This window comes from Patella vulgata, chromosome 7 (genome assembly GCF_932274485.2).
Source record: "Patella vulgata chromosome 7, xgPatVulg1.2, whole genome shotgun sequence".
In the NCBI taxonomy this organism is placed as follows: domain Eukaryota; kingdom Metazoa; phylum Mollusca; class Gastropoda; family Patellidae; genus Patella; species Patella vulgata.
This window is the reverse complement of record NC_065885.2, coordinates 42,301,083-42,327,990: the sequence shown is the minus strand read 5'-3', so window position 1 is coordinate 42,327,990 and position 26,908 is coordinate 42,301,083. Positions and strand designations below refer to the sequence as shown.

General features: G+C 35.1%; 1 protein-coding gene across 1 annotated transcript in view; it reads left to right on the top strand.

Annotated features, from left to right (window-relative positions):
• Positions 1 to 26,908, top strand: part of LOC126828395 (tetraspanin-4) — a 222,763-nt gene that overhangs the window by 52,496 nt on the left and 143,359 nt on the right. The gene's annotated exons all lie outside the window — the stretch shown is intronic.

Genomic DNA, 26,908 nt, shown 5'->3' with positions numbered 1-26,908 from the left:
CATGAGGGGAAAAAAGTGGAATTTCGCCGTGACACCGGCACCGATTGTCCGAAAACAATGAAATTTGGACACAATACGCCCATTACCACCCCGGACTCTGTGCCTTACCCCCATTTCGATCCCATTAAAAAAAAAAGAGTTTTAGCAAAAAAACGATTTTCGGAATTTAATATTGGTTTTAACCCTGTACCCAGACAAGATATACATATTATTATAATCCCTATGAAATATTTTAATTATTTACTGCTATAATATGAATTATCACTTATTCCCCGTTAAATAAATATCGGTCACCGGGTGCAGCTGTACAACTTCAAGGACCCTGGCTTCAAGTCAATTTACGGCTTCTATGAGGGGAAAAAAGTGGAATTTCGCCGTGACACCGGCACCGATTGTCCGAAAACCATGAAATTTGGACACAATACGCCCATTACCACCCCGGACTCTGTGCCTTACTCCCATTTTGATCCGATTAAAAAAAAAAGAGTTTTAGCAAAAAACCGATTTTCGGAATTTAATATTGGTTTTAATTAATTTTGAAATTGCAAATGCAAAGAGATTTTATCGCCTCTTCCTTATGTGATAGGTATTGGTACTATACACATTATCCTTAAAAGACAATTTTTTAAAATGACCGTAACGATGTATCAACACTAGAAACCGAAATCGCCTATTTTGACCTTTTTTGACTGCTGAGGCATCCTTCCGGTGGTCCAAATCTCTGGAATTTCTAGCGGTTGGCTGCGCCGCGATGATATTTATCACATATTAAATTGAGAAAATCCTCAGATATCAAGAACAATAAAAATTCGATAAAATACGGCAATTTTTTAAGCAAAAAACCTTTGATTGTTGGGGGTGGGTTTTGAATTTATTTTGAACGTTCTCGGAATCCAACACTCTTCTATTTTTAATATGTGATAGCTAGAATCCCATCGGAATCCAACACTCTTCTATTTTTAATATGTGATAGCTAGAATCCCAAGGTACATTCTGTGCAAATTTGAAGGCAATCGGAGCACAGGAACGTTGCCTGGGTAGAGCAAAACAACCCGGTCGCGAAAATTTACCTATACTTCAAAGTGATTATCATGTTGTGTTATGATCGCCATTTTAGATCAATCTGAGTCCCTGATCCACCGTCATCTACCAAACCACTCCGAAATATAGCCAAAATCCCAAAATCGACCGTAATTTCTTTTTGCTTCGCGCATGTGCCACGCTGGAACCAAAGGTACGTTGACTACCAAATTCCGGCGAGGAACTTTTCACGTTGGTACCTAGGTGCACTGAAAACTTCAAGGCGATACCTGCATTCGTTCAGATCGTTTGTTCTTGACACGGTTCCTGCCGTTCGTTTTTTTCCGCCATTTATGGCTTCTGTAAGGGCGAAAAAAGTGGAATTTCGCCACGAAACCGGCACCGATTGTCCCAAAACCATGAAATTTGGACACAATATGCCAATTACCACTCTGTGACTTACTCCCATTTTGATCAGATTAAAAAAAGGAGTTTCAGCAAAAAATAAACAACCGATTTTCGGAATTTAAATTTGGTTTTAATTAATTTTGAAATTCCAAATGCAAAGGGATCTTATCGCCTCTTCCGTATGTGATTGCTATTAGTACTATACACATTATCCGTAAAAGACATTTTTTTTTAAAATGAGCGCAACACCAAAAACCGAAATCGACTATTTTGTCTTTATCATACATTAAATATTATATGCCATCGGTTAATTTTTATACGCCCACATTGAAATTGAATTTCAGCGATTTCCGATAATTACTGTCAGATTTATGGCCCTTCATCACTTAAAAAAATTCTTGTGGATGCTCTAGAGGCCAAAGTTAATGTCCGATTGACTTTAAATTTATACACAGTGGTTAAGGTCATGAGACGAAGTAGGCGATTGATTTTCACTGCCAGAGTTGTGGCCCCTGATCACTTCAAAATATCTTGTGGACGCTCTAGAGGCCAAAGTTAATATCCGATTGACTTTAAATTTATGCGCAGTATTGTGGCCCCTGATCACTTCAAAATATCTTGTGGACGCTCTAGAGGCCAAAGTTAATATCCGATTGACTCTAAATTTATGGTCATGACACGAAGATGCCTACAGTATTGATTTTCAGCGATATCTGATATTTACTGCCATTTCCGATAATTACCGTGAGAGTTATTGCCCTTGATCACTTTAAAAAATCTTGTGGACGCTCTAGAAGCTAAATTCAATATCCGATTGACCTTAAATTTATACAGTGTTTAAGGTCATGAGATGAAGAAGCCAATTGATTTTCAGCGATTTCCGATTGAATCTTTTGAAAATCACACCTAACTCTAAAACTAAAGGCAAGAAACGGGCCGGTTTACATTGAAGCACAACTAATTCCTGTCCTGCGTACTCTATAAATATAATATACGGTTTTCTAAATATGCCTTGGATGGTAGCCACAAGTCGACAATTTTTGTTTTGTATTTTTCCCATTTTGTTCATAAGGTAAATGTAATTTTTCAGATACCTGATGACATTTATACTTATTGTTTCAATAGATTCTAATAACCCCCTTTGCAGTTAATATGAAAGCTTTCATATCTGCTATGCAGATCTAGTTATTGTTATTTTTTTTGTGTGTTTTGTCCACAAATCGGATTTCTCAGAATCTAACCATAGGATCGTTCTGAAACTTTTACCTATCCCCCAAAAATGGGTGGTGGCTGTTGATTAAATATATTTTCACCGAATTTTACGAAGGAATGCATTTGACCTACAATGCTGTAACTTTGTGACTATTTGACCTATTTTACTAATTCTTTTTTCTTTGAGTATCTTGAAACATTTACTTCAAATCTGCAATTTCGGATTTTGGCATTTCGAAAATTCGTCGCTGTCATTTCGAACCGGAAGTTATTACCAATTTGACAACTTCTTTAATAGTTTTGCGATTTTCTTGAAATTTAGAATGTTAGTAGATCTTGCCAATGCGACTTCAATGATGTCCTTGGAAATTTTCTAAATTATCTCCCCTTGGTGAAATTAAGGATCAAAGTTTTCAAAAAAATCGTCGAAATATAGGTCAGAATGACCTTAAAAAAAATTCGATACTAGACAAGTAATTACTGATTCGTACACAAAATATGGAGTTTGTCGATCGAACCGGAAGTGCCACCATCTTTAAACGTGAAAAATCAAAAAGGCTTTTTTGCTATTTTACTTACAGACTCGGGCGTCATATTTTCGGAATCCTGGAAGGAATTCCTAAAAATCTATCGGATCAGAATTTTGATTTCGGTCACGTGATGGTCACCATTTTGAATTGAAAATGAAAAATAGAAGCAATTTGAAGGGCCGGGACTTTGGAACACAAGAACTCTCCTTCTAATTAAGCTAGAATGTACAAACTTGGTGTAGGCGTTCACTAGGTCAATGTCATGATTGAGTTCAAAGATGAGCATTTTTTGCCTAGGGTAAGCAGAGATAAGCAAGCTGATTTGTTGATTCTTTAGGGCACGATGACATTGGTTATAATGAATGGAGGGCGATGAAACTCTTGTCAATCGAGAGGCTAATAGCTGGCCTGTTGTGTGAAATCATTGTATCATTTTTTGAAAATGTCCGGGGTAGCCGAAAAAAGGAGATCGAAATCCAAAAAGTCGTATTTTTACGATTTGGGGCATTTTTAGAGGTCGTGTAAAGTAAAATAAAGCATGCATATACATATATTATTGATATTAAATATATCATATAAAAAACTAAACAATGAATCAGCTGTCATTGACAGATTTTATATTATAAGCATGGTCAGTGGAAGGTCAGCGTATTGTCTAACTTGAACTCACTGACTCCGTAACATTATTGTGGGTATGGTATAAGCTGAATTTGATGAGATGCACATATCTCGTATGACTATTTGGTACTTACAGTGTTAGACTTTGTCGTAACGTTACGGTCTCCATTCATCAAATCGTCGTTGGGGCTATAATACGATTTTGAATCAAGTTATTTATCACTGAGGGACTCAAAATTAGGTTTGATGTAGCTCTGCTCATTTACAGTGGCGAATTTAACGGGCTCATGGGTTCCAGCTCCCTCCTCTAGAAATTTCACAGCACCCGCATGGATTGTGGCTAATTTTGTGGCAGAATTTTATTTTTCTGGGGGAGGTACTTCTAAATGGCTCCGACACAAGTGCCTGAAATGCCATGAAATCACGTTTTCGGCCTCCAATTAAAATTTCTTAGCGGGAGAACCCCCTGACCCGACCCCCTTGCGGGGCTTCACGGTCGGTATCAGCCCCCCTCCCCACCACCATGGTTAATCCGGCGTTGATGTTCCCTCTTGTGCAGCTGCAAAAGAATGTACAAGTTCATTGCCTCATTGTCAAAGATCCCACTTTTCTACCCCAGTTCGGGTAATGAGGTCGAGCGAATATTGTATAGGGGATATTAAACAAGCAAACAGTATGGCTGATGTCTCCCGCCAAAACCCCAAAGTAAAAGATGACACATTAATTAATCGCACTTTCATATTTTTTTCAAAAGTATCGAGCAATCAAACTATACTGTAAATTTCATCACTCTCTGTCAGATAGAAATCAAGGTTATCTTGTCCCAAAGCATCGACCAATGAAATTGCCAAGCTGTAGCTCAAAATGTTCAGTCAAGACCTGATGAACATCTACACCAAGTTTAAACATTCTAGCTCAATTAAAAGCTGGGTTGTTATGTTCCAGTACTTCATTATAACCAAAGTTATCATACCCCAAAGCATCAACCAATTCAAAGTCCCGGCCAATCAAGTTGCTTTGCTAATCGTGACTAAGAGAATGCTCATTGTCGAACTTGGTCAAGGTAATATGGTCAAGGTACTAATGTAATGAAACTATACACAAAGTTTCATCAAATTGCTTATCTCTGCTTACCCATTTTAATAGTCCCCTGCCAATCGAAAAGCCCCCCGACCCACCCACTCCACTCCCGTGTAATACATTAGGTTATAATTGTGTTACAAACGTATCACAAGGAGCATTTGAATATTCTCTCTGAGGCATCTGATACCACTTGTCATTGAGGTGTTCACACAGCCAACTCATTTTTGTTTGTTTGTGTTATCTTTATTCAGTATAAATCAACTAATACAAATGAAAAAAAGTACTTGGTTTAATGAGATTATCTTTTGAGAGTTGGTCATACAGGTATCACTAATCATAATTGCTCTTAACTTCAAATATATACACGATTATGTGTATTCTAAATATCAAATAAAACAATGATGATTTCTTTACAATAGCAATATTTTCTTTTGATCAGTTGATCAAAAACCTGATTATATTTACAATATATTCTAGGTCTTTGCTCTTTATTCCATTGGTTCAAAATATGATAAAAGAGGCTTATCAAAAAGTTTATATCATGTAGTCTTATATAACAAATAGAACAATGACATACAAGATGTTTCAAATCATAATCTATTTGCATTATTTATTTCAATAATTTGACCTGTGATATTCATGTATAAAGCAAAATAGTAAACATTGAATTTCATTCACTTTTATGTATAATATAGTATTAAACCGGTTAATTATTGTATACAACATTTATTTAATTTCATAGCAACATTTTATAGTATTGTATTCATTGTAGTTTTTTGTCATTATTAGCCCAGTCCGTGCATAGCATTATGATGTGAAATCCCATTTCATTTCAATTATAATAGTCTTCATCTAGAAACAATATTACTATTTATATTGGTATGTTACTACCAAGATATAACAATAAAATTAGCAAAAGTATGTATCAATTAATAAAGTTCTCTTTAGTATCTTTCATGAATAGTCAATTGTTCAATACCATTATTTCTCTTCACCTCATGCAAATAAATTGAAATGGGATTTAATGTTCAACTGTTTTACTTCACAACTTACATAAATCATTTGGTGATAAAGAAACATACATTTCTAGTATTTTTTTAACATAGTGTACTATACTATGCATCATTATATAGAAGACATATGAATGAATAAACAAAAATATGGCAAAATGAACAACATAAGAATGATTGTAGAAGTATAAGAACAAAGCAATTGTTTAATATTAAAAATATTTGATTTTCTTCTATTTTAAAGTTACATCCTTTACATTTGTATTTATACATTGTATGCAAAACATAATTAGAGAGAAATGGGTTTAACGTCCACTCAACACAAACAAGGTCATTTCGGGACTAACATATGGTTTAATTTTATTTCAATAATTTGCTTGCGCATAGGGGTCTTTAGCAGTGGGGGGAAACCAGAGTACCCGGAGAAAATCAGGAGTATGGACAGGTGACCCTACTCCTTGTTCCTATTATTATTATTTTTTTTTTTTTTGTGTCATTTCTACAAATCGGATTTCTCAGAATCTAACCATAGGATCAATCTGAAACTTTGACCTATCCCCCCAAAAATGGGGTGCGAATGTTGATTAAATATATTTTCAAATCGTTTTTCGAATCCGAAATCACCGAATTTTACGAACAAATTCATTTGACCTACATTACTGTAACTTTGTAACTATTTGACCTATTTTACTAATTCTTTTTTTGAGGGGTGCCTTGAAACATTTACTTAAAATCATCAATTTCGAATTTTTGAATTTCGAAAATTCGTCGCTGTGATTTTGAACCGGAAGTTGAGATCAATTTGACAACTTCTTTAATAGTTGCACGATTTTCATGACATTTAGAATGTAAGTAGATCTTATCAATGCGACTTCAAAAATATCATTATAAATTTTCTAAATTATCTCCCCTTGATGAAATTAAGGATCAAAGTTTTCAATAAAATCGATGAAATATAGGTCAGATTGCCTTGATTTTTTTTTCTTTACTAGCTACGACACTATGATTCGTACACAAAAAATTGAGTTTGTAGCTCAAACCGGAAATGCCACCATCTTGAAATGTGAAAATTACATAAGACTTTTTTGATATTTTACTTACAGACAAGGCAATTATATTTTCCGAACCCTTGAAGGAAAGCCGAAAAACGGTAGAGAACACAATTTTGATTTCCGGCAAATGATGGACGCCATTTTGAATTGAAAATGACAATTAGTGAAAAATCCACATTTATGGGCTTGAAAACATATACAATTGGTCGTGACCTAGAAAATATGTCTCCTATTACCGAAATTAATACATTTGAGGATAGCCTGGATCATGGTCGAACGTTTGGTATTTGAATATTTCAAAAATTCGAATTTCTCCTTTGATGTTTTTCGTGCCGACAAGGTTGTTTTCGAGTTTAGCTGGATTTGACTTCGCGCATGCGCTACGCTGGAACCAAAGGTACCATGAGTACTAAATTCCGGCGAGCAACTTTTCACGTTGGTACCTAGGTACCCTGAAAATTTCAAGGTGATACCTGCATTCGTTCAAGTCGTTTGTTCTTGTCACCTGCCTTTCGTCGTTTTTTTTTCTAAGTCAATTTACGGCTTCCATGAGGGGAAAAAAGTGGAATTTCGCCGTGACACCGGCACCGATTGTCCGAAAACCATGAAATTTGGACACAATACGCCCATTACCACCCCATTTTGATCCCATTAAAAAAAAAAGAGTTTTAGCCAAAAAACGATTTTCGGAATTTAATATTGGTTTTAACCCTGTACCCAGACAAGATATACATATTATTATAATCCCTATGAAATATTTTAATTATTTACTGCTATAATATGTATTATCACTTATTCCCCGTTAAATAAATATCGGTCAACGGGTGCAGCTGTACAACTTCAAGGACCCTGGCTTCAAGTCAATTTACGGCTTCCATGAGGGGAAAAAGGTGGAATTTCGCCGTGACACCGGCACCGATTGTCCGAAAACCATGAAATTTGGACACAATACGCCCATTACCACCCCGATTAAAAAAAAAGAGTTCTAGCAAAAAAACGATTTTCGGAATTTAATATTGGTTTTAATTAATTTTGAAATTGCAAATGCAAAGAGATTTTATCGCCTCTTCCGTATGTGATAGGTATTGGTACTATACACATTATCCTTAAAAGACAATTTTTTAAAATGACCGTAACGATGTATCGACACTAGAAACCGAAATCGCCTATTTTGACCTTTTTTGACTGCCGAGGCATCCTTCCGGTGGTCCAAATCTCTGGAATTTCTAGCGGTTGGCTGCGCCGCGATGATATTTATCACATATTAAATTGAGAAAATCCTCAGATATCAAAAACAATAAAAATTCGATAAAATACGGCAATTTTTTAAGCAAAAAACCGTTGATTGTTGGGGGTGGGTTTTGAATTTATTTTGAACGTTCTCGGAATCCAATATGTGATAGCTAGAATCCCAAGGTACATTCTGTGCAAATTTGAAGGCAATCGGAGCACAGGAACGTTGCTTGGGCAGAGCAAATCAACCCGGTCGCGGAAATTTGTTCATTCTTTAAAGTTATTATAATAGTGTGTTATGACCGCCATCTTAGATACACCGTCACTTACCAAACCACTCCGAAATATACCCAAAATCCCAAAATCGACCGTAATTTCTTTTTACTTCGCGCATGCGCCACGCTGGAACCAAAGGTACGTTGACTACCAAATTCCGGCGAGGAACTTTTCACGTTGGTACCTAGGTGCACTGAAAACTTCAAGGCGATACCTGCATTCGTTCAGGTCGTTTGTTCTTGACACGGTTCCTGCCGTTCGTTTTTTTCCGCCATTTACGGCTTCTGTAAGACGAAAAAGTGGAATTTCGCCACGACACCGGCACCGATTGTCCCAAAACCATGAAATTTGGACACAATACGCCCATTACCACTCTGTGACTTACTCCCATTTTGATCAGATTAAAAAAAGGAGTTTCAGCAAAAAATAAACAACCGATTTTCGGAATTTAAATTTGGTTTTAATTAATTTTGAAATTCCAAATGCAAAGGGATCTTATCGCCTCTTCCGTATGTGATTGCTATTAGTACTATACACATTATCCGTAAAAGACATTTTTTTAAAAATGAGCGCAACACCAAAAACCGAAATCGACTATTTTGACTTTATCATACATTAAATATTATATGCCATCGGTTAATTTTTATACGCCCACATTGAAATGTGGTCGTATATTGTCGTCCCCGCCGTCCGGACGGCTAAAGTTAATATCCGATTACTTTAAATTTATACACAGTGTTTAAGGTCATGAGACGAAGAAGCCTTTTGATTTTCAGCGATTTCCGATAATTACTGTCGGAATTATGGTCCTTGACCACTTCAAAAAATCTTGTGCACGCTCTAGAGGTTAAATTCAATATCCGATTGACTTTAAATTTATACACAGTGTTTAAGGTCATGAGATGAAGAAGCCAATTGATTTTCACCGATTTCCGATAATTACTGTCAGAGTTATGGCCCTTCATCACTTAAAAAAAATCTTGTGGATGCTCTAGAGGCCAAAGTTAATGTCCGATTGACTTTAAATTTATACACAGTGGTTAAGTTCATGAGACGAAGTAGGCGATTGATTTTCAGCGATATCTGATATTTACTGCCAGAGATGTGGCCCCTGATCACTTCAAAATATCTTGTGGACGCTCTAGAGGCCAAAGTTAATATCCGATTGACTTTAAATTTATGCGCAGTGTTTAAGGTCATGACACGAAGATGCCCACAGTATTGATTTTCAGCGATATCTGATATTTACTGCCATTTCCGATAATTACCGTCAGAGTTATTGCCCTTGATCACTTTAAAAAATCTTGTGGACGCTCTAGAGACTAAATTCAATATCCGATTGACTTTAAATTTATACAGTGTTTAAGGTAAGAAGCCAATTGATTTTCAGCGGTTTACATTGAAGCACAACTAATTCCTGTCCTGCGTACTCTGTATATAATATACGGTTTTCTAAATATGCCTTGGATGGTAGCCACAAGTCGACAATTTTTGTTTTGTATTTTTACCATTTTGTTCATAAGGTAAATGTAATTTTTCAGATACCTGATGACATTTATACTTATTGTTTCAATAGATTCTAATAACCCCCTTTGCAGTTAATATGAAAGCTTTCATATCTGCTATGCAGATCTAGTTATTATTATTTTTTTTCGCGGGAGCCTATTTCTCAGTGCCTGTAACAGATACCGATATGGGACCTAATTTTGTATCGGGAAACCATGTAGTGGCTAATAGATAAACTATTTTTGAAACTTCTGCGCAGACCGGAAGTGGCCGAAAAATGAAAAAAATTTGTTTAAGAGACAATTTTTGTTATTTTTCAAAATTTTCAAACTTGACCTACATTTTTGGATACCTGAAGACCATCCGATTCCAGAAATCTAAGTTTCATTCAGAGTTATCGCCCTTTATTTTTCGATTTTTTTCTAATTTTCTGACCATTTCCCAACCCGTATATTTTTGGGAAAGGATAAATCGATATTTCTGAAAGTCCTGGAACATAAAGCTATATAGTCAGACCGCTTGATAAAGCTATTTCGACAAGGATCTTTAAACCGGAAGTGGTCGAAAAAATGTCCGATATTTTGAAGAAAACGCAAAAAATGGCTGCTTTTGGGAAAAACGTGATTTCTCCAACCGATATCAACGGATTAAAGAAATTAAGGTATCGTTGGGTGGCCCGGGGATTTGACTGCCATATGATACTTATTTCACACGAATCCTATCAGAGGGCAGCAAAATATGACATGCTGAAAATCGAGTATTTTCTGATTTGGAGCGTTTTTGGACGCCTGTATCTTAAACTTTCCCTATCGAGAGTCCCCCCGGTAGTCTTGTGCATGAATCCATCGAATAAGACATTGAAATGTCTGGAATAGGTAAAATAACGTACTGAAAATCGAAAAAAGTTGAAAAATCGTGAAATTTTTGAAAATGCTCTATTACTTTATTACTTAAAATTTTTTTTTACAAAAAGGTTACACATTCAGATAGCTGACCTAATTACGATTCTAACGATGTATAATATGTATTGAAATATTTAAATTTAATTTTCGATATATTGGCATTTTTGCATTTTTGGCACTATTGAACATAGGATTTCCAAGGGGCATTTTATCTGATCAGACAATGTAATATATCACTACACAGCCCTGTGGCTATTTGATAATCCAATGCGGTTATTAAAACTATCCCGACAATAATCTCCATATCGGAAATATTCAAAAATGAAGAAAAAGTTAAAAAAAAATAGCGCTCTTGCGAAAAACTTTATTTCTCCATCAGATGTTAGCGGACCCAAAGAACTAAAGTATCGCCGGATAGCCCCATTAACGGACTATCATATGACATCTGAATGATACGATGTAGATGGCTAGAAAATAAATTATGGTACACCGAAACTTCGCTGGTAGGGCAATATATAATGGGACGCTGAAAATCTAGTATTTTCATTTTTGGGGGCTTTTCAGATACTTTCATCCCGAAAACTTCTCTTATTTCCTTTCTTAACCTTCTGTTATTTAGAGTCCTAACGATGGTCTAAGGTGTGAATCCAAATTTAAAAGCCTCAATATAGTATAAATGAATCGTTTCTTCCATATCTCGGTCTTGTCCCCAGTCTGCTATGAATATCAGTGAATTGAAATTTTGGTGGTCAACCCTTATACAAATTCAGTACTCTAATGATCCCATGATGTCATACTAGCTGTGCTGTAAAGGGAAGTTTTCGACGAAATTTAGGGAATGGGCTACTGCATGTAGAACACCAGTGATTGAAGAAATTAATCGTGGTCTGCCTCAAAATATATTGGATAATTAACCATGGGTAAGGGAACTTTTCGTGAAATACTGACAACAGTCTAAAACATCTTCTGTACGTTGAAGATTAGGGAGTTGTGGGTGTCGGAAACTACGCGACTTGATGCAAGTACAGACCCTTGTTATTTCACGTGTGTAATAGCTGCCGAAGTGCTGCTTTCTGGGGGTTGTAGCTTATTCCAACACTAACGACGAAAACTCAGATAAATCGTTAAAATTGTACTTTTAATAAACGAGTGTCCTAAACTGGCTAACGGTCACAATAACGAGATAGGTATCACTAGGGCGAGCCAGTCACCAGACTAAAGTTACAGTAGAATATAGAACATATATACAAGCTTAGGATATTAAATTGTACATAGGAAACATATGTTTAAATACAGAAGATATCGACATAGCAAGAACGCGTGTTAACTATAATTACGTAATATATATCGTTACATGAAATATAAACCCAAACAGTTAAAAGACAGAAACATTAAAGATAATCAATTCGGACATTGGTCAATGGCTATTTTGACTAGAATTGAATAGTAATAAAATATATAGAAAGACACGCTATAACATAGCTAATCGTGAAAATCTATTTCTTATACCGACTTGGCTGATGAAGAAATCTGGTTTAACATCCATCGACACAAAATGTGTCATTTTGGGCATAACTTATGGTTAAACATCATTTCAATAATATACTATTACGCCAACTAAAGTGTCATTGGATAGCCCGAACAATGGACCATCTTATGACATCTAAATGGTAAAAATTCGCTGGTTAGGCAATATATTATGGGACGCTGAAAATCTACTATTTTCCTTTTTGGAGCCTATTCAGAAGCTTTCATCTCGAAAACTACTATTATTTCATTTCTTAAACTTCTGTTACTAAAAGTACTAACGGCGGTCTAGGGTGTGAATCCAAATTTAAAAGACTCAGTATAGAATAAATGGTCCAAAAAGGGCCACAATCTTTGAAAAAAGTCGAAAAATCTTTATACTTGTAAATATAATGTACTTTTAATGGTATAAGGGAGGTAACTAGTCTTAAGCTAGATGGAGTCAGACTACCAATTATTTGCTCAATCCGATATTTTGAAAAAAAAAATGAAGATATTTGCCAAAAACACGATTTCTCAGTTGGATATTACCAGATCAAAAAACCTAAAGTATCGTTCGACAGCCCAGTGAATGGAATTTCGTATGCTTCCTTCCGGTCTGTTGCCTGAAAGCCGATTCAGCACTGCCATGCAGGTCTAGTTATTATTTTTATTTTTCGCGGGAACCTATTTCTCAGTGCCTGTAACAGATACCGATATGGGACCTAATTTTCTATTTCGAAACCATGTGGTGGCTACTTGATAAACTATTCTTGAAACTTTTGCGCAGACCGGAAGTTGCCGAATTTCGTGCGGTGCATAGAAATTAAAAAACAGCCGTAGCTTCGTCAATTCTGTACCTATTTTCATACAAATGACATTTTCAGAAACCCCGAGTCTTTTCTCGGACGATAGCAGTTGAAAATTTCGAAATTTCGAAACTTCGTCGCTGACTTCTAGCGTCCGAAAAATGAAAATGTTGTTTAAGAGACAATTTTTGTTATTTTTCAAAATTTTCAAATTTGACCTACATTTTTGGATACCTGAAGACCATTCGATTCCAGAGTTATCGCCCTTTTTTTTTTCGATTTTTTTCGAATTTTCTGCCCATTTCCCATCCCGTATATTTTTTGGGAAAGGATAAATCGATATTTATAAAGCTATATAGTCAGACCGCTTGATAAAGCTATTTCGACAAGGATCCTCAAACCGGAAGTGGTCGAAAAAATGTCCGATATTTTGAAGAAAACGCAAAAAATGGCTGCTTTGGGGAAAAACATGATTTCTCCACCCGATATAAACGGATTAAAGAAATTAAGGTATTGTTGGGTGGCCCAGGGATTGGACTGCCATATGATTCTCATTTCACACGAATCCTATCAGAGGGCAGCAAAATATGACATGCTGAAAATCAAGTATTTTCTGATTTGAAGCGTTTTTGGACGCCTGTATCTCGAAAACTGCTTCAATGATTTTTCTTAAACTTTCCCTATCGAGAGTCCCTCTGGTAGTCTTGTGCATGAATCCATCCAATAAGACATTGAAATGTCTGGGATAGGTAAAATAACGTACTGAAAATCAAAAAAAGTTGAAAAATCTTGAAATTTTGGAAAATGCTCTATTACTTTATTATTTAAACAAATTTTTACAAAAGGGTTACACATTCAGATAGCTTACCTAATTACGATTCTAACGATGTATAATATGTATTGAAATATTTAAATTTAATTTTCGATATATTAGCATTTTTGCATTTTTGGCACCATTGAACATAGGATTTCCATGGGGCATTTTATCTGATCAGACAATGCAATATATCACTACACAGCCCTGTGGCTATGTGATAAGCCAATGCGGTTATTAAAACTATCTCGACAATAATCTCCATACCGGAAGTATTCAAAAAATGAAGAAAAAGGTTAAAAAAATAGCGCTCTTGCGAAAAACTTGATTCTCCATCAGATGTTAGCGGACCCAAAGAACTAAAGTATCCCTGGATAGCCCCATTAACGGACTATCATATGACATCTGAATGATACGATTTAGATGGCTAGAAAATAAATTATGGTACACCGAAAATTCGCTGGTTAGGCAATATATAATGGGACGCTGAAAATCTAGTATTTTCATTTTTGGGGGCTATTCGGATGCTTTCATACCGAAAACTTCTCTTATTTCCTTTCTTAACCTTCTGTTACTTAGAGTCCTAACGGTGGTCTAGGGTGTGAATCCAAATTTAAAAGCCTCAATATAGTATAAATGAATCGTTTCTTCCATATCTCGGTCTTGTCCCCAGTCTGCTATGAATATCAGTGAATTGAAATTTTGGTGGTTTTAGGCACCCTGGGCCCATTTGTATCACTTCGTTTACGATGAGTAGAATTGCTCCACTTAAAACATATTTCTGTGGTACTGTAATCCTGCCGTAGACTCCAAGTTACTATTAACGTGTCCATATACCTGAAGACGGCCAATGCTTCTACTGGTAAATAGCGTTCCATAATCATGCCGTTGTTACTTAACTCGCTGAGAGGGTTCACCGGAAAATATGAGTAACTCAATACTCCACCCGCTTTCTCCACCAATTGCCGAAGTGCTGTTTTCTGGGGGTTGTAGCTTATTCCAACACTAACGACGAAAACTCAGATAAATAGTTAAGATTGTACTTTTAATAAACGAGTGTCTAAAACTGGCTAACGGTCACAATAACGAGATAGGTATCACTAGGGCGAGCCGGTCACCAGACTAAAGTTACAGTAGAATATAGAACATATATACAAGCTTAGGATATTAAATTGTACATAGGAAACAGATGTTTAAATACAGAAGATATCGACATAGCAAGAACGCGTGTTAACTATAATTACGTAATATATATCGTTACATTAAGTATAAACCCAAACAGTTAAAAGACAGAAACATTAAAGATAATCAATTCGGACATTGGTCAATGGCTATTTTGACGAGAATTGAATAGTAATAAAATATATAGAAAGACACGCTATAACATAGCTAATCGTGAAAATCTATTTCTTATACCGACTTGGCTGATGAAGAAATCTGGTTTAACATCCATCGACACAAAATGTGTCATTTTGGGTATAACTTATGGTTAAACATCATTTCAATAATATACTATTACGCCAACTAAAGTGTCATTAGATAGCCCGAGCAATGGACCATCTTATGACATCTAAATGGTAAAAATTCGCTGGTTAGGCAATATATTATGGGACGCTGAAAATCTACTATTTTCCTTTTCGGAGCCTATTCAGACGCTTTCATCTCGAAAACTACTATTATTTCATTTCTTAAACTTCTGTTACTGAAAGTCCTAACGGCGGTCTAGGGTGTGAATCCAAATTTAAAAGCCTCAGTATAGAATAAACGGTCCAAAAAGGGCCACAATCTTTGAAAAAAGTCGAAAAATCTTTATACTTGTAAAAATCTAATGTACTTTTAATGGTATAAGGAAGGTAACTAGTCTTAAGCTAGATGGAGTCAGATTACCAATTATTTGCTACAATCCGATATTTTGAAAAAAAAATGCAAAAAAATGAAGATATTTGCCCAAAACACGATTTCTCCGTTGGATATTACCCGATCAAAAAATCTAAAGTATCGTTCGACAGCCCAGTGAATGGAATTTCGTATGCTTTCTTCCGGTCTGTTGCCTGAAAGCCGATTCAGCACTGCCATGCAGGTCTAGTTATTATTATTATTTACCGCGGGAGCCTATTTCTCCATGATCGAAAACAGATATCGATCTGGGGTTGATAAAGTATTTTTGAAACTTCTGCTCAGAACGAAAGTGGCCGAATTTCGTGTGGTGCATAAAAATTAAAAAACGGCCGTAGCTTCGTCAATTCGGTACCTATTTTCATACAAATGACATTTTCAGAAACCTTGAGTCTTTTCTCGGACGATAGCAGTTGAAAATTTTGAAATTTGAAACTTCGTCGCTAACTTCTAATCTAAGTAATATAACTTTCATTCATAGTTATCACCCTTTATTTTTCGATTTTTTTCGAATTTTCTGCCCATTTTGTGAGCCCGAGTTTCGTTTTACGGCCGATATTTTGAAGAAAACGCAAAAAATGGGTGCTTTTGGGAAAAACGTGATTTCTCCACCCGATATCAACGGATTAAAGAAATTAAGGTATCGGTGGGTAGCCCGGGGATTTGACTATCATATGATACCAATTTCACACGAATCCTATGAGAGTGCAGCAAAATATGACATGCTGAAAATCAAGTATTTTCTGATTTGGAGCGTTTTTGGACGCCTATATCTCGAAAACTACTCGAAGGATTTTTCTTAAACTTTCCCTATCGAGAGTCCCCCCGGTAGTCCTGTGCATGAATCCATCCAATAAGACTTTGAAATGTCTGGAATAGGTAAAATAACGGACTGAAAATCGAAAAAAGTTGAAAAATCGTCAAATTTTAGAAAATGCTCTATTATTTCTTTATTTTAAAAGATTTTCAAAAAAAAAGTTATACATTCAGATAGCTGTCCTAATTACGATTCTAACCATGTATAATATATATTGAGTTATTGAAATTTAATTTTCGGTATTTTGACATTTTGATATTTTTGACACTTTTGAACATAGGATTTCCCAGGGGTATTTTATCTGATCAGACAATGTAATATTTCATTACATAGCCCTGTGGTTATTTGATAAGCCAATCCGGTTATTAAAACTATCCCGACAATAATCTCCATACCGGAAGTATTCAAAAAATGAAGAAAAAAAGGTTGAAAAAAATAGCGCTCTTGCGAAAAACTCGATTTCTCCATCAGATGTTAGCGGACCAAAAGAACTAAAGTATCACTGGATAGCCCCATTAATGGACTATCATATGACATCTGAATGATACGATTTAGATGGCTAGAAAATAAATTATGGTACGCCGAAAATGTAGTATTTTCCGTTTGTAGCATTTTGAGACGCCATTTTCTCGAAAACGAAAACTATGATTTTTCTTAAACTTTTTTTACTCACGAGTCCTATCGGTGGACTATGGCGTGAGTCCAAAAATAAAAGCATTGAAATAAAATAAGTGGTTAAAAAATAGCGCTCTTGCGAAAAACTTGATTTCTCCATCAGATGTTAGCGAATCAAAAGAACTAAAGTGTCGCTGGATAGCCCCATTAATGGACTATCATATGACATCTGAATGATACGATTTAGATTGCTAGAAAATAAATTATGGTACGCCGAAAATCTAGTATTTTCCGTTTTGGAGCATTTTGAGACGACATTTTCTCGAAAACGAAAACTACGATTTTTCTTGAACTTTTTTTTACTCAGAGTCCTATCGGTGGACTATGGCGTGAGTCCAAAAATAAAAGCATTGAAATAAAATAAGTGGTCCCAAAGGAACCTCAATCTTAGAAAAAAGTTGAAAAATCCTTAAATTACTGAAAATGCTCTTCTATTTTTCTTTCTTTGGAAAACAGCTGAATGGATTTTTCTGAAACTTCTTGTACAGAAGGTTAGGTAACCAAACAACTTGTTAAAATTATCCCGACAATGATCCAAAAACCGGAAGTAGTCGAAAAAATATCCGATATTTTGAGAAAAAACCCCATAAAAAGTAAAAAAATGGTGATCTTGCGAAAAAGTTACGGTGAACAGTCCATATGCTGATTACACTATTTTGCTTTATTACACTTTTTTGCCTATACTGTTTTTTTAGGACTTCGAATTCTGTCTAATGGTTTGGATTGTTCGTACTTGGTTTTATTTTATTATTACTACGTAAGATTTCAAAACAACTAAAGTGTCATTGGATAGCCCGAACAATGGACGATCGTATGACATCTAAATGGTAAAAATTCGCTGTTTAGGCAATACATAATGGGACACTGAAAATCTAGTATTATCATTTTTGGGGGCTATTCAGATGCTTTCATCCCGAAAACTTCTCTTTTTTCCTTTCTTAAACTTGTCCTAACGGTGGTCTATGGTGTGAATCCAAATTTAAAAGCCTCAATATCGTATAAATGGTCGATATATTCGATATTTAAAAAAAAAACCCAGTAAAAATCGGTGCTCTTGCAAAAATCGTTATTTCACCGTCGGGTGTGACCGCATCAAAACATCTAAAGTATCGTTTGGTAGATCGATGAATGGGCTATTGTATGACAAACTTCCTGTATGATTCCTGAAAGCCGGTTCAGTGCTGCTTGCAGGTCTAGTTATATTTTTTTTCTTTTCGGCGGAGCATATTTCTCAGCGCTTGTAACAGATACCGATATGGGACCTAATTTTCTATTTGGAAACCTTGCGGTGTCTACTTGATCAACTATTTTTGAAACTTCTGCGCAGACCGGAATTGGCCGAATTTCATGCGGTGCATAAAAATTTAAAAAACGGCCGTAGCTTCGTCAATTAGGACTTATTTTCATACAAATGCCATTTTCATAAACTCTGAGTCTTTTCTCGGACGATAGCAGTTGAAAATAGGACTTATTTTCATATAAATGACATTTTCATAAACCCTGAGTCTTTTCTCGGACGATAGCAGTTGAAAATTTCGAAACTTCGTCGCTGACTTCTATCGTTCGAGAAATGAAAAATGTTGTTTAAGAGACAAGTTTTGTTATTTTTCAAAATTTTCAAATTTGACCTACATGTTTGGATACCTGAAGACTATCCGATTCCAGAAATATAAGTTTCATTCCGAGTTATCGCCCTTTATTTTTCGATTTTTTTCGAATTTTCTGATCATTTCCCAACCGTTATGTTTTTTGGAAAGGATAAATCGATATTTCTGAAAGTCGTGGAACAAAAAGCTATATAGTCAGACCGCTTGATAAAGCAATTTCAACCACGGTCCGGAAAGCGAAATAATGTCCGATATTTCGAAAAAAAAACGCAAAAAATGGGTGTTTTGGGGAAAACTCGATTTCTGTGTCCAATATCAACCGATTAAACAAATTAAGCTTTCGTTGAGTGGCCCTTGGAATGGACTGTCGTATGATGCCCAATTTATACGGATAGTATGACGAAGCAGCAAAATATGACATGCTGAAAATCAAATGTTTTCTGATTTGGAGCGTTTTTGGACGCCTGTATCTCGAAAACTGCTCCAAGAATTTTTCTTAAACTTTCCCTATCGAGAGTCCCTCCGGTAGTCTTGTGTATGAATCCATGCAATAAGACATTGAAATGTCTGGAATAGCCAAAATAACGTACTGAAAATCGAAAAAAGTTGAAAAATCGTGAAATTTTTGAAAATGCTCTACTACTTAATTATTTAAACAAATTTTTACAAAAAAGTTACACATTCAGATAGCTGACCTAATTACGATTCTAACGATGTATAATATGTATTGAAATATTTAAATTTAATTTTCGATATATTGACCATATTTGTATTTTTGGCACTTATGAACATAGGATTTCCCCAGGTGCATTTTATCTGATCAGACAATGTAATATATCATTACATAGCCATGTGGCTATTTGATAAAGCCAATCCGGTTATTTAAACTATCCCGACAATAATATCCATACCGGAAGTATTCAAACAATGAAGAAAAAAGGTTGAAAAAAATAGCGCTCTTGCGAAAAACTTGATTTCTCCATCAGATGTTAGCGGACCAAAACAACTAAAGTATCGCTGGATAGCCCCATTAATGGACTATCATATGACATCTGAATGATACGATTTAGATGGCTAGAAAATAAATGTAGTATTTTCCGTTTGTAGCATTTTGAGACGCCAGCCATTTTCTCGAAAACGAAAACTACGATTTTTCTTAAACTTTTAGCGGACCAAAAGAAATAAAGTATCACTGGATAGCCCCATTAATGGACTATCATATGACATCTGAATGATACGATTTAGATGGCTAGAAAATAAATTATGGTACGCCGAAAATGTAGTATTTTCCGTTTGTAGCATTTTGAGACGCCATTTTCTCGAAAACGAAAACTATGATTTTTCTTAAACTTTTTTTACTCACGAGTCCTATCGGTGGACTATGGCCTGAGTCCAAAAATAAAAGCATTGAAATAAAATAAGTGGTCCCAAAAGAACCTCAATCTTGGAAAAAAGTTGAAAAATCCTTAAATTACTGAAAATGCTCTTCTATTTTTCTTTCTTTGGAAACAGCTGAATGGATTTTTCTGAAACTTCTTGTACAGAAGGTTAGGTAACCAGACAACTTGTTAAAATTATCCCGACAATGATCCAAAAACCGAAAGTAGTCGAAAAAATATCCGATATTTTGAGAAAAAAAAACCATAAAAAGTAAAAAAATGGTGATCTTGCGAAAAAAGTTACGGTGAACAGTCCATATGCTGATTACACTATTTTGCTACGTCAGATTTCAAAACAACTAAAGTGTCAATGGATAACCCGAACAATGGACGATCGTATGACATCTAAATGGTAAAAATTCGCTGGTTAGGCAATATATAATGGGATGCTGAAAATCATTTTTGGGGGCTATTCAGATGCTTTCATCCCGAAAACTTCTCTTTTCCTTTCTTAAACTTCTGTTACTTAGAGTCCTAACGGTGATCTAGGGTGTGAATCCAAATTGAAAAGCCTCAATATAGTATAAATGGTCCAAAAGGAGCCACAAACTTTGAAAAAAGTTGAAAAATTGTTATATCTTCTTCTAATTAGTATCAGACTACCAATTATTTGCTAAATATTGTTAAATATCTTCTAATTTTCCTTTCTTTTAAAAACTGTCCAATGGACCTTTCTGAAACTTCTGGTACAGGAAGTTAAGTTCCCATAAAACGTGTTAAATCTATCCCGACAATGATCCGTAAACCGGAAGTAGTCGAAAAAATATTCGATATTTAAAAAAACAGTATGAATTAAAGAGTCGTCTGACTTGAGCAAAAATGTGAATTTTGTTTTGTCTCCGTAATTTTCCTTAGCCGCCATTGGCTAATTCAGTTTTTCAGTCCTAGATTAATTATTTATTGTTCGATTTGTATAAAACAAAGTTCATATGTTCCGTTGTGTCAATTGTCATTTTTTTTGTTACCGATAGAGTTATCTGTCGGCACCGGAAATGGCGTAATTTTACCCAAAACTACAATTTTGACAGATGGGTTCCATTTTTCGAAAGCAAATATTATTTTTTTCAAAACTGATATAACTAAAAGAGTGTACTAAGAGGTGCAAAGAGGTGTAAAATTGACCTATTTACAACCCATTCAGGCTTTTCAAATTTTAAAATATTTCTACGTAACTTTTATAAACTTGTAGCTATAATTCATACGAAGAAAATGTATGTTAAAATTAGTTTGTTATAAAAGCATTTGTTTCTACGTAACTTTTATAAACTTGTAGCTATAATTCATACGAAGAAAATGTATGTTAAAATTAGTTTGTTATAAAAGCATTTGCCTAGAAATGGGCAATTTTGCATAAGTCACTGTTTTCGTTATTAAGCCTTTAAAATCGTCAATAATTATTGGATTTTCATAAAAGTGACACCATTTGATTCAAAAAGCATGTATGCGTCATATCAAATTGATTACAATTTAAAATTGACAGCGGAAGTGGCGCCATTTTGTCAAAAATTGCATTTTTAACTTTTGAAATCAATATTTTTTTCAACCAAGAATTCTGGAAATTGACACCGGGATGCTATTTTTCTAGCGGCAAAGTTTGTGGCATATCCCGAAAACTACAGGTAACTCGAGTTTCGGTTGTAACTATGGAAATTCCAGAATAAAAATGCATTCTCAATACCGTAATTTAAGTATTAACTTACACTATAAACCCTATTCTTACCGGTGGTGACGGTGGCTGCTGGCTCGCTAGCCTGGAGGTTGGGTTTTCGATCCCTGCATTGGCCTAGAAAATTCATCCAGATTTTCCGGTGCGATTCCCCCTTGTCAGTGATGCAGGACGGAGGGCCTGACGAGGTTAGCTGTCTAGTCGTTCGGATGGGACACAAAACCCAGTTCGAAGCAGAACAGTAGAACATTAAACCCCATTTCATTTCATTTCTATTCTTATCGCTCTCTATACAATAACAATAACTGGCCACAGATCACCATTGATTTCCCCATTGACTTTAATGTTAATTCTCGTCTCTTAGACCGGCTCCAACTTTTCCCCTAAATTTCGTTGGGAAGAACGCTTTCTACCACAGATGGAGCAGCATGTGGCAACCTTTTGACCAAAAGCATGTATGAGGTTCATCATGAAAAACTTGAGATACACAAACATGCAATTTTCCGCCCTACATTTCAACCTAACCAACCTCTTAACTCTTGTATCCTTTCGCCCCAAAATCATGAATATTCACTAAAACCTGGCAGAAAATGTACATGATACACAAACATGCAATTTTCCGCCCTACATTTCAACCTAACAAACCTCTTAACTCTTATATCCTTTCGCCCCAAAATCATGAATATTCACTAAAACCTGGCAGAAAATGTACATGTATATTCAAACCTTTTTCTTCAATTCTACGCCAAGAAGTCAACAAAGATTGCCATGCAAAAGGGGGGAAAAGAGAAAGGGGGAGTAGAACTAAAAATAGCTTTGGTCCTTGTTTCGTGGCTGAAGGCCCAGGAATATTTGGTGAGCTGTGTCCTATATAGAGGTGAAACTTTGAGTATCACCAAAAGGCCTTTTTTTATTTGCTTCCCATGAGTTCGTTCAACATGCCGGTGAATGGAAATCAAAATCGAGGAATAATTGCAGAAATGATGGCCCTTTAAGTATACATGCTGCTTTATGTACAGCGGTGCATCTCAGGTCCACGGGCCTTTTGTGCCAAAATTTAAAAATCTTTCTTATTAAAGGTAGAATTTGAGTTCTGTGAAAACAATTGACAAGTTACAAAAAAGGTACACAGAAAACACTCATAATCTGGAATTGTTTTCAAAAATGTCATGAAAAATGTACAAAATTTACATGTATTATCTATTAAAATACCAACAATTTTCCACTTTTGAGAAAGCCAGACTAGCGAGAAATATACTTTTAGAAACCCTGGACACTATACAAACAGCAAAAACACAAATCGGCTGCATCGATTGTAATATTAGAGATCTATACTGAAACATATATCCCTACCCCCTAAACATGTCACTGACTGAATCATCTAATCTTTGGTTGCAGAACTAAGGAATCTGTCTAACAACTATGTTTTATCATCCCTGACCAACATATGTACATATAAAATCAAATATGTGCAATAAATATGAAGTGTGGTTAAAATAGGCCTTGATGAATGAAAAAAATGCCATATTTCGTTTATGATCACCCCTCTCTAACAAAAGTGTCACAGAATACACAATTTTCACAAATTTGGGAATAATTCAATTTTTCCAACATTTCAAACCTTAGAGGCATCATACAAATCTGTTTTGCAAATCTTGTGCTAAAGCAAGATGTCTGGAGCTTTACATCAATTTCTTGACTAAATGAAGTCAAAAAAGTAGTTATGACAGAGTTAACAACATAAAAGAGGCCTGAAAAGAAGCAAAATTAGCATTTTACTGTTCTATAAGTAAAATAAATTCAACAAACACCACAAATCCTAGATTTTGATAAGAAAATATTGAACATTAAGCTGACATTTACACATCTACACCAGTTTTATATCAGGGTATGGTCTCATTGGCCCGAAATGCCTCGGGGTTCTAAGTTTGACTCTAAACAAAAAGGGTTAGAAATCCTTGAAATATACAAAATAGCTATTTATTGGTGAAAAATAGCATTCTTAGCTGTAACCCAACCACAAATTCCAATTACTATCATTTAAATGTCAACACTGGTGCAAATAAATCTCTGAAAACACATTAATAAAATAAAAGGTGGGGTGGGGCATTTATAGCCTCTCTATAATGGAATGGCAGAGTGAAAAATGTCTAGAAAGACTTCAATATTGCTTTCTACATGCAGGAAATGCAATAATTTATTGTTTCAAAGAAGAAAAAAATGTTTGTTCTGGGTAAAATAGTGGAAAATTGTTTTGAACATTCTTTACAAACCCATCTTCTATACATTACTAACACAGTGTTACCAATTTTCAATTTTCTGTAGGAAAGCATGAGCATTTTCTAAACCTGACAAACTTATAGATTCCATCTAAGTCATATTAGCAATGCAAATAAACGCATTTTTAGACATTTTAACTCATTTGAGTAGTCATGAAAGGATTAATTTCTGCATCGAATTGTTTGTGCAATTACAATACTGTTCTCTTTATCCGTGCTTTCTGAGACTGAATAAGCCAAAATTGGGTATTAAAATATTTTTTTTACTGTTTGAAATGAAATAAAAACTGAAAATTTAGAAATTTGCGGTAAAATGACCTTTTTACATCAAAAATTGATATATTTTTTTTCAAATTTAACTTTTTTTTAGTTTTTCTGTAGTCAAAATATCTTATACATATTTTCTGAAAATTTAGTCTTCATATCTTCACTACTAAGGCATATCAGTCACAGCCTGGTCACACACAGACAGGCTACAGATCACCAATGATTTACCCATTGACTTTAATATTAATTCTCGTCTCTTAGACCGGCTCCAACTTTTCCCCAAATTTTCGTTGGGTAGAACGCTTTTCTACCACAGATGCAGCAACAGGTGGCAACCTCTTGACCAAAAGCATGTATGAGGTTCATCATGAAAAACTTGAGATACACAAGCTGGAAGTAGAGAAAAAGTAAACATGCAATTTTCCGCCCTACATTTCAACCTAACCAACCTCTTAACTATCTTGTATCCTTCCGCCTCAAAATCATGAATATTCACAAAAACCTGGCAGAAAATGTACATTCAAACCTTTTTCTTCAATTCTACGCCAAAAAATCAACAAAGATCGCCATGCAAAAGGGGGAAAAGAGACAGGGGGAGAAGGACTAAAATAGCCTTGGCCTTTGTTTCGAATATTTGGTGAGCTGTGTCCAACTGCTTTCCAGTAGTTACGTCACTTCCAGATTCTTCAAATCTTTGTTCCGGATCAACCTTAGCAAAGATCTCTATGTTAAAATTGTTTTAATAGGGTTTAAATCGTATTGTATTGTGTTCAAACTGGGAAAATATTTCCATGAGTAAGAAAGCAAAATAATTTACATGTTCCAAAATCGTGGAAATTATGTCGAATTATATCAATGACAAACCTGATTTGATGTGCTATCTTCTACTATTTATTGTTCATATTATTAGTTTATCTATTTAAACTGACAGTATAATGATTATTGTCAGTAGGGCGTTTATAAGACCGAAAAATGATCAAGCAAAAAATCACTCGATAACATGAATTGGAACTATCGTTTATTTTCCTTTTTCTCGACCTATCCTTAATGACAAATCTAGATCATACGCCCATAACCACGATAATAAGCCATTTCCGGTTTGGTCAAACAAAGTTAATGACGTCAACGGGTGTACTGGTTTAAACATATTTATGACACCAAAAACTGGATTGTACAAAACTTATTCAAAACCTTAAAAAGTCTTCTCTATATTTAGAAATTGTATAAAACAGAATACTATAACAACAATGAAACAGTGTGCAATTGAACATACGTTGTAGTTGTATTTTCGACCAAATGTTTGCTTTGATCGTTCAATATGTTATTATCATCCCGCAACATTAAAAACATAGAAACGAGATAAAGATTCTATTAGTTTCGCTCTTTTGTTGGCATATAGGTTGCACACACATAATACACAGATTAGTGTAGGGTTCGTATGGATACCCACAGTTCAGGGACAAAGTATTAGGGAAGGGTGTTGGATCGTGTAAGCTACTTTCTAGCACGTACTGTAAGAAGATTTTAAATAATGTTCGGTAACAAACATATCTATCAAGCATTATGTAAATAAAAATCATAAATATTACCCAGATACCATCTTTATTAAATGATAGTTTGCATTTTAACAATTTGAACAAAACTAAAATCGCCGATTTTATATGCTGATTTGGTTTTGTTGGATGGCATCTATCTTCATTGCAACTTTTACGCCAAGAGGTAACGAGGCAGTCGATTTGGGTGATCCTTTTCTTTTTCCATCATTGATACAGTAAGCAAAAACATGAGACTAAAGTTAGTTAACTACAGTGTAATCTTTCTAAAAAAATATAATGAAATAGAGCTTGTCTATCACTAAACGCCGGTTTATGATTATAAACAAGTATTTAGTGGAGTTGTTTCGATTTGTTTCTCATTATTTGAGATAATCTGTGGATGTGCCCGTTCCTTTTGTGATATATGATGATTATTTTCTGGATTAAATAATTATGTTTGATCCACTCTACCTGCTTAACATAATCTATTTTTTTCAAAGTTAATATTTGTATCAATTGGCAATCGAGCCGGATCCAGATAATGCTCTACTTTCCTTGTGATTTGTAGTAATAAATGTGCTAACATATTTCAAATAGTCAAAAGACAATTGGTACTTTTGTCCCACAAATTTGCCAACTTTCTGGTAGCTAACCTGTCTTCTTAATCGCTGGCTAGTTACGGTTTACAACGGCCTACAAGACGGGGCCTTTTTTCCAAGGCGGGTCAATATTTATTTTGGAATTTTCA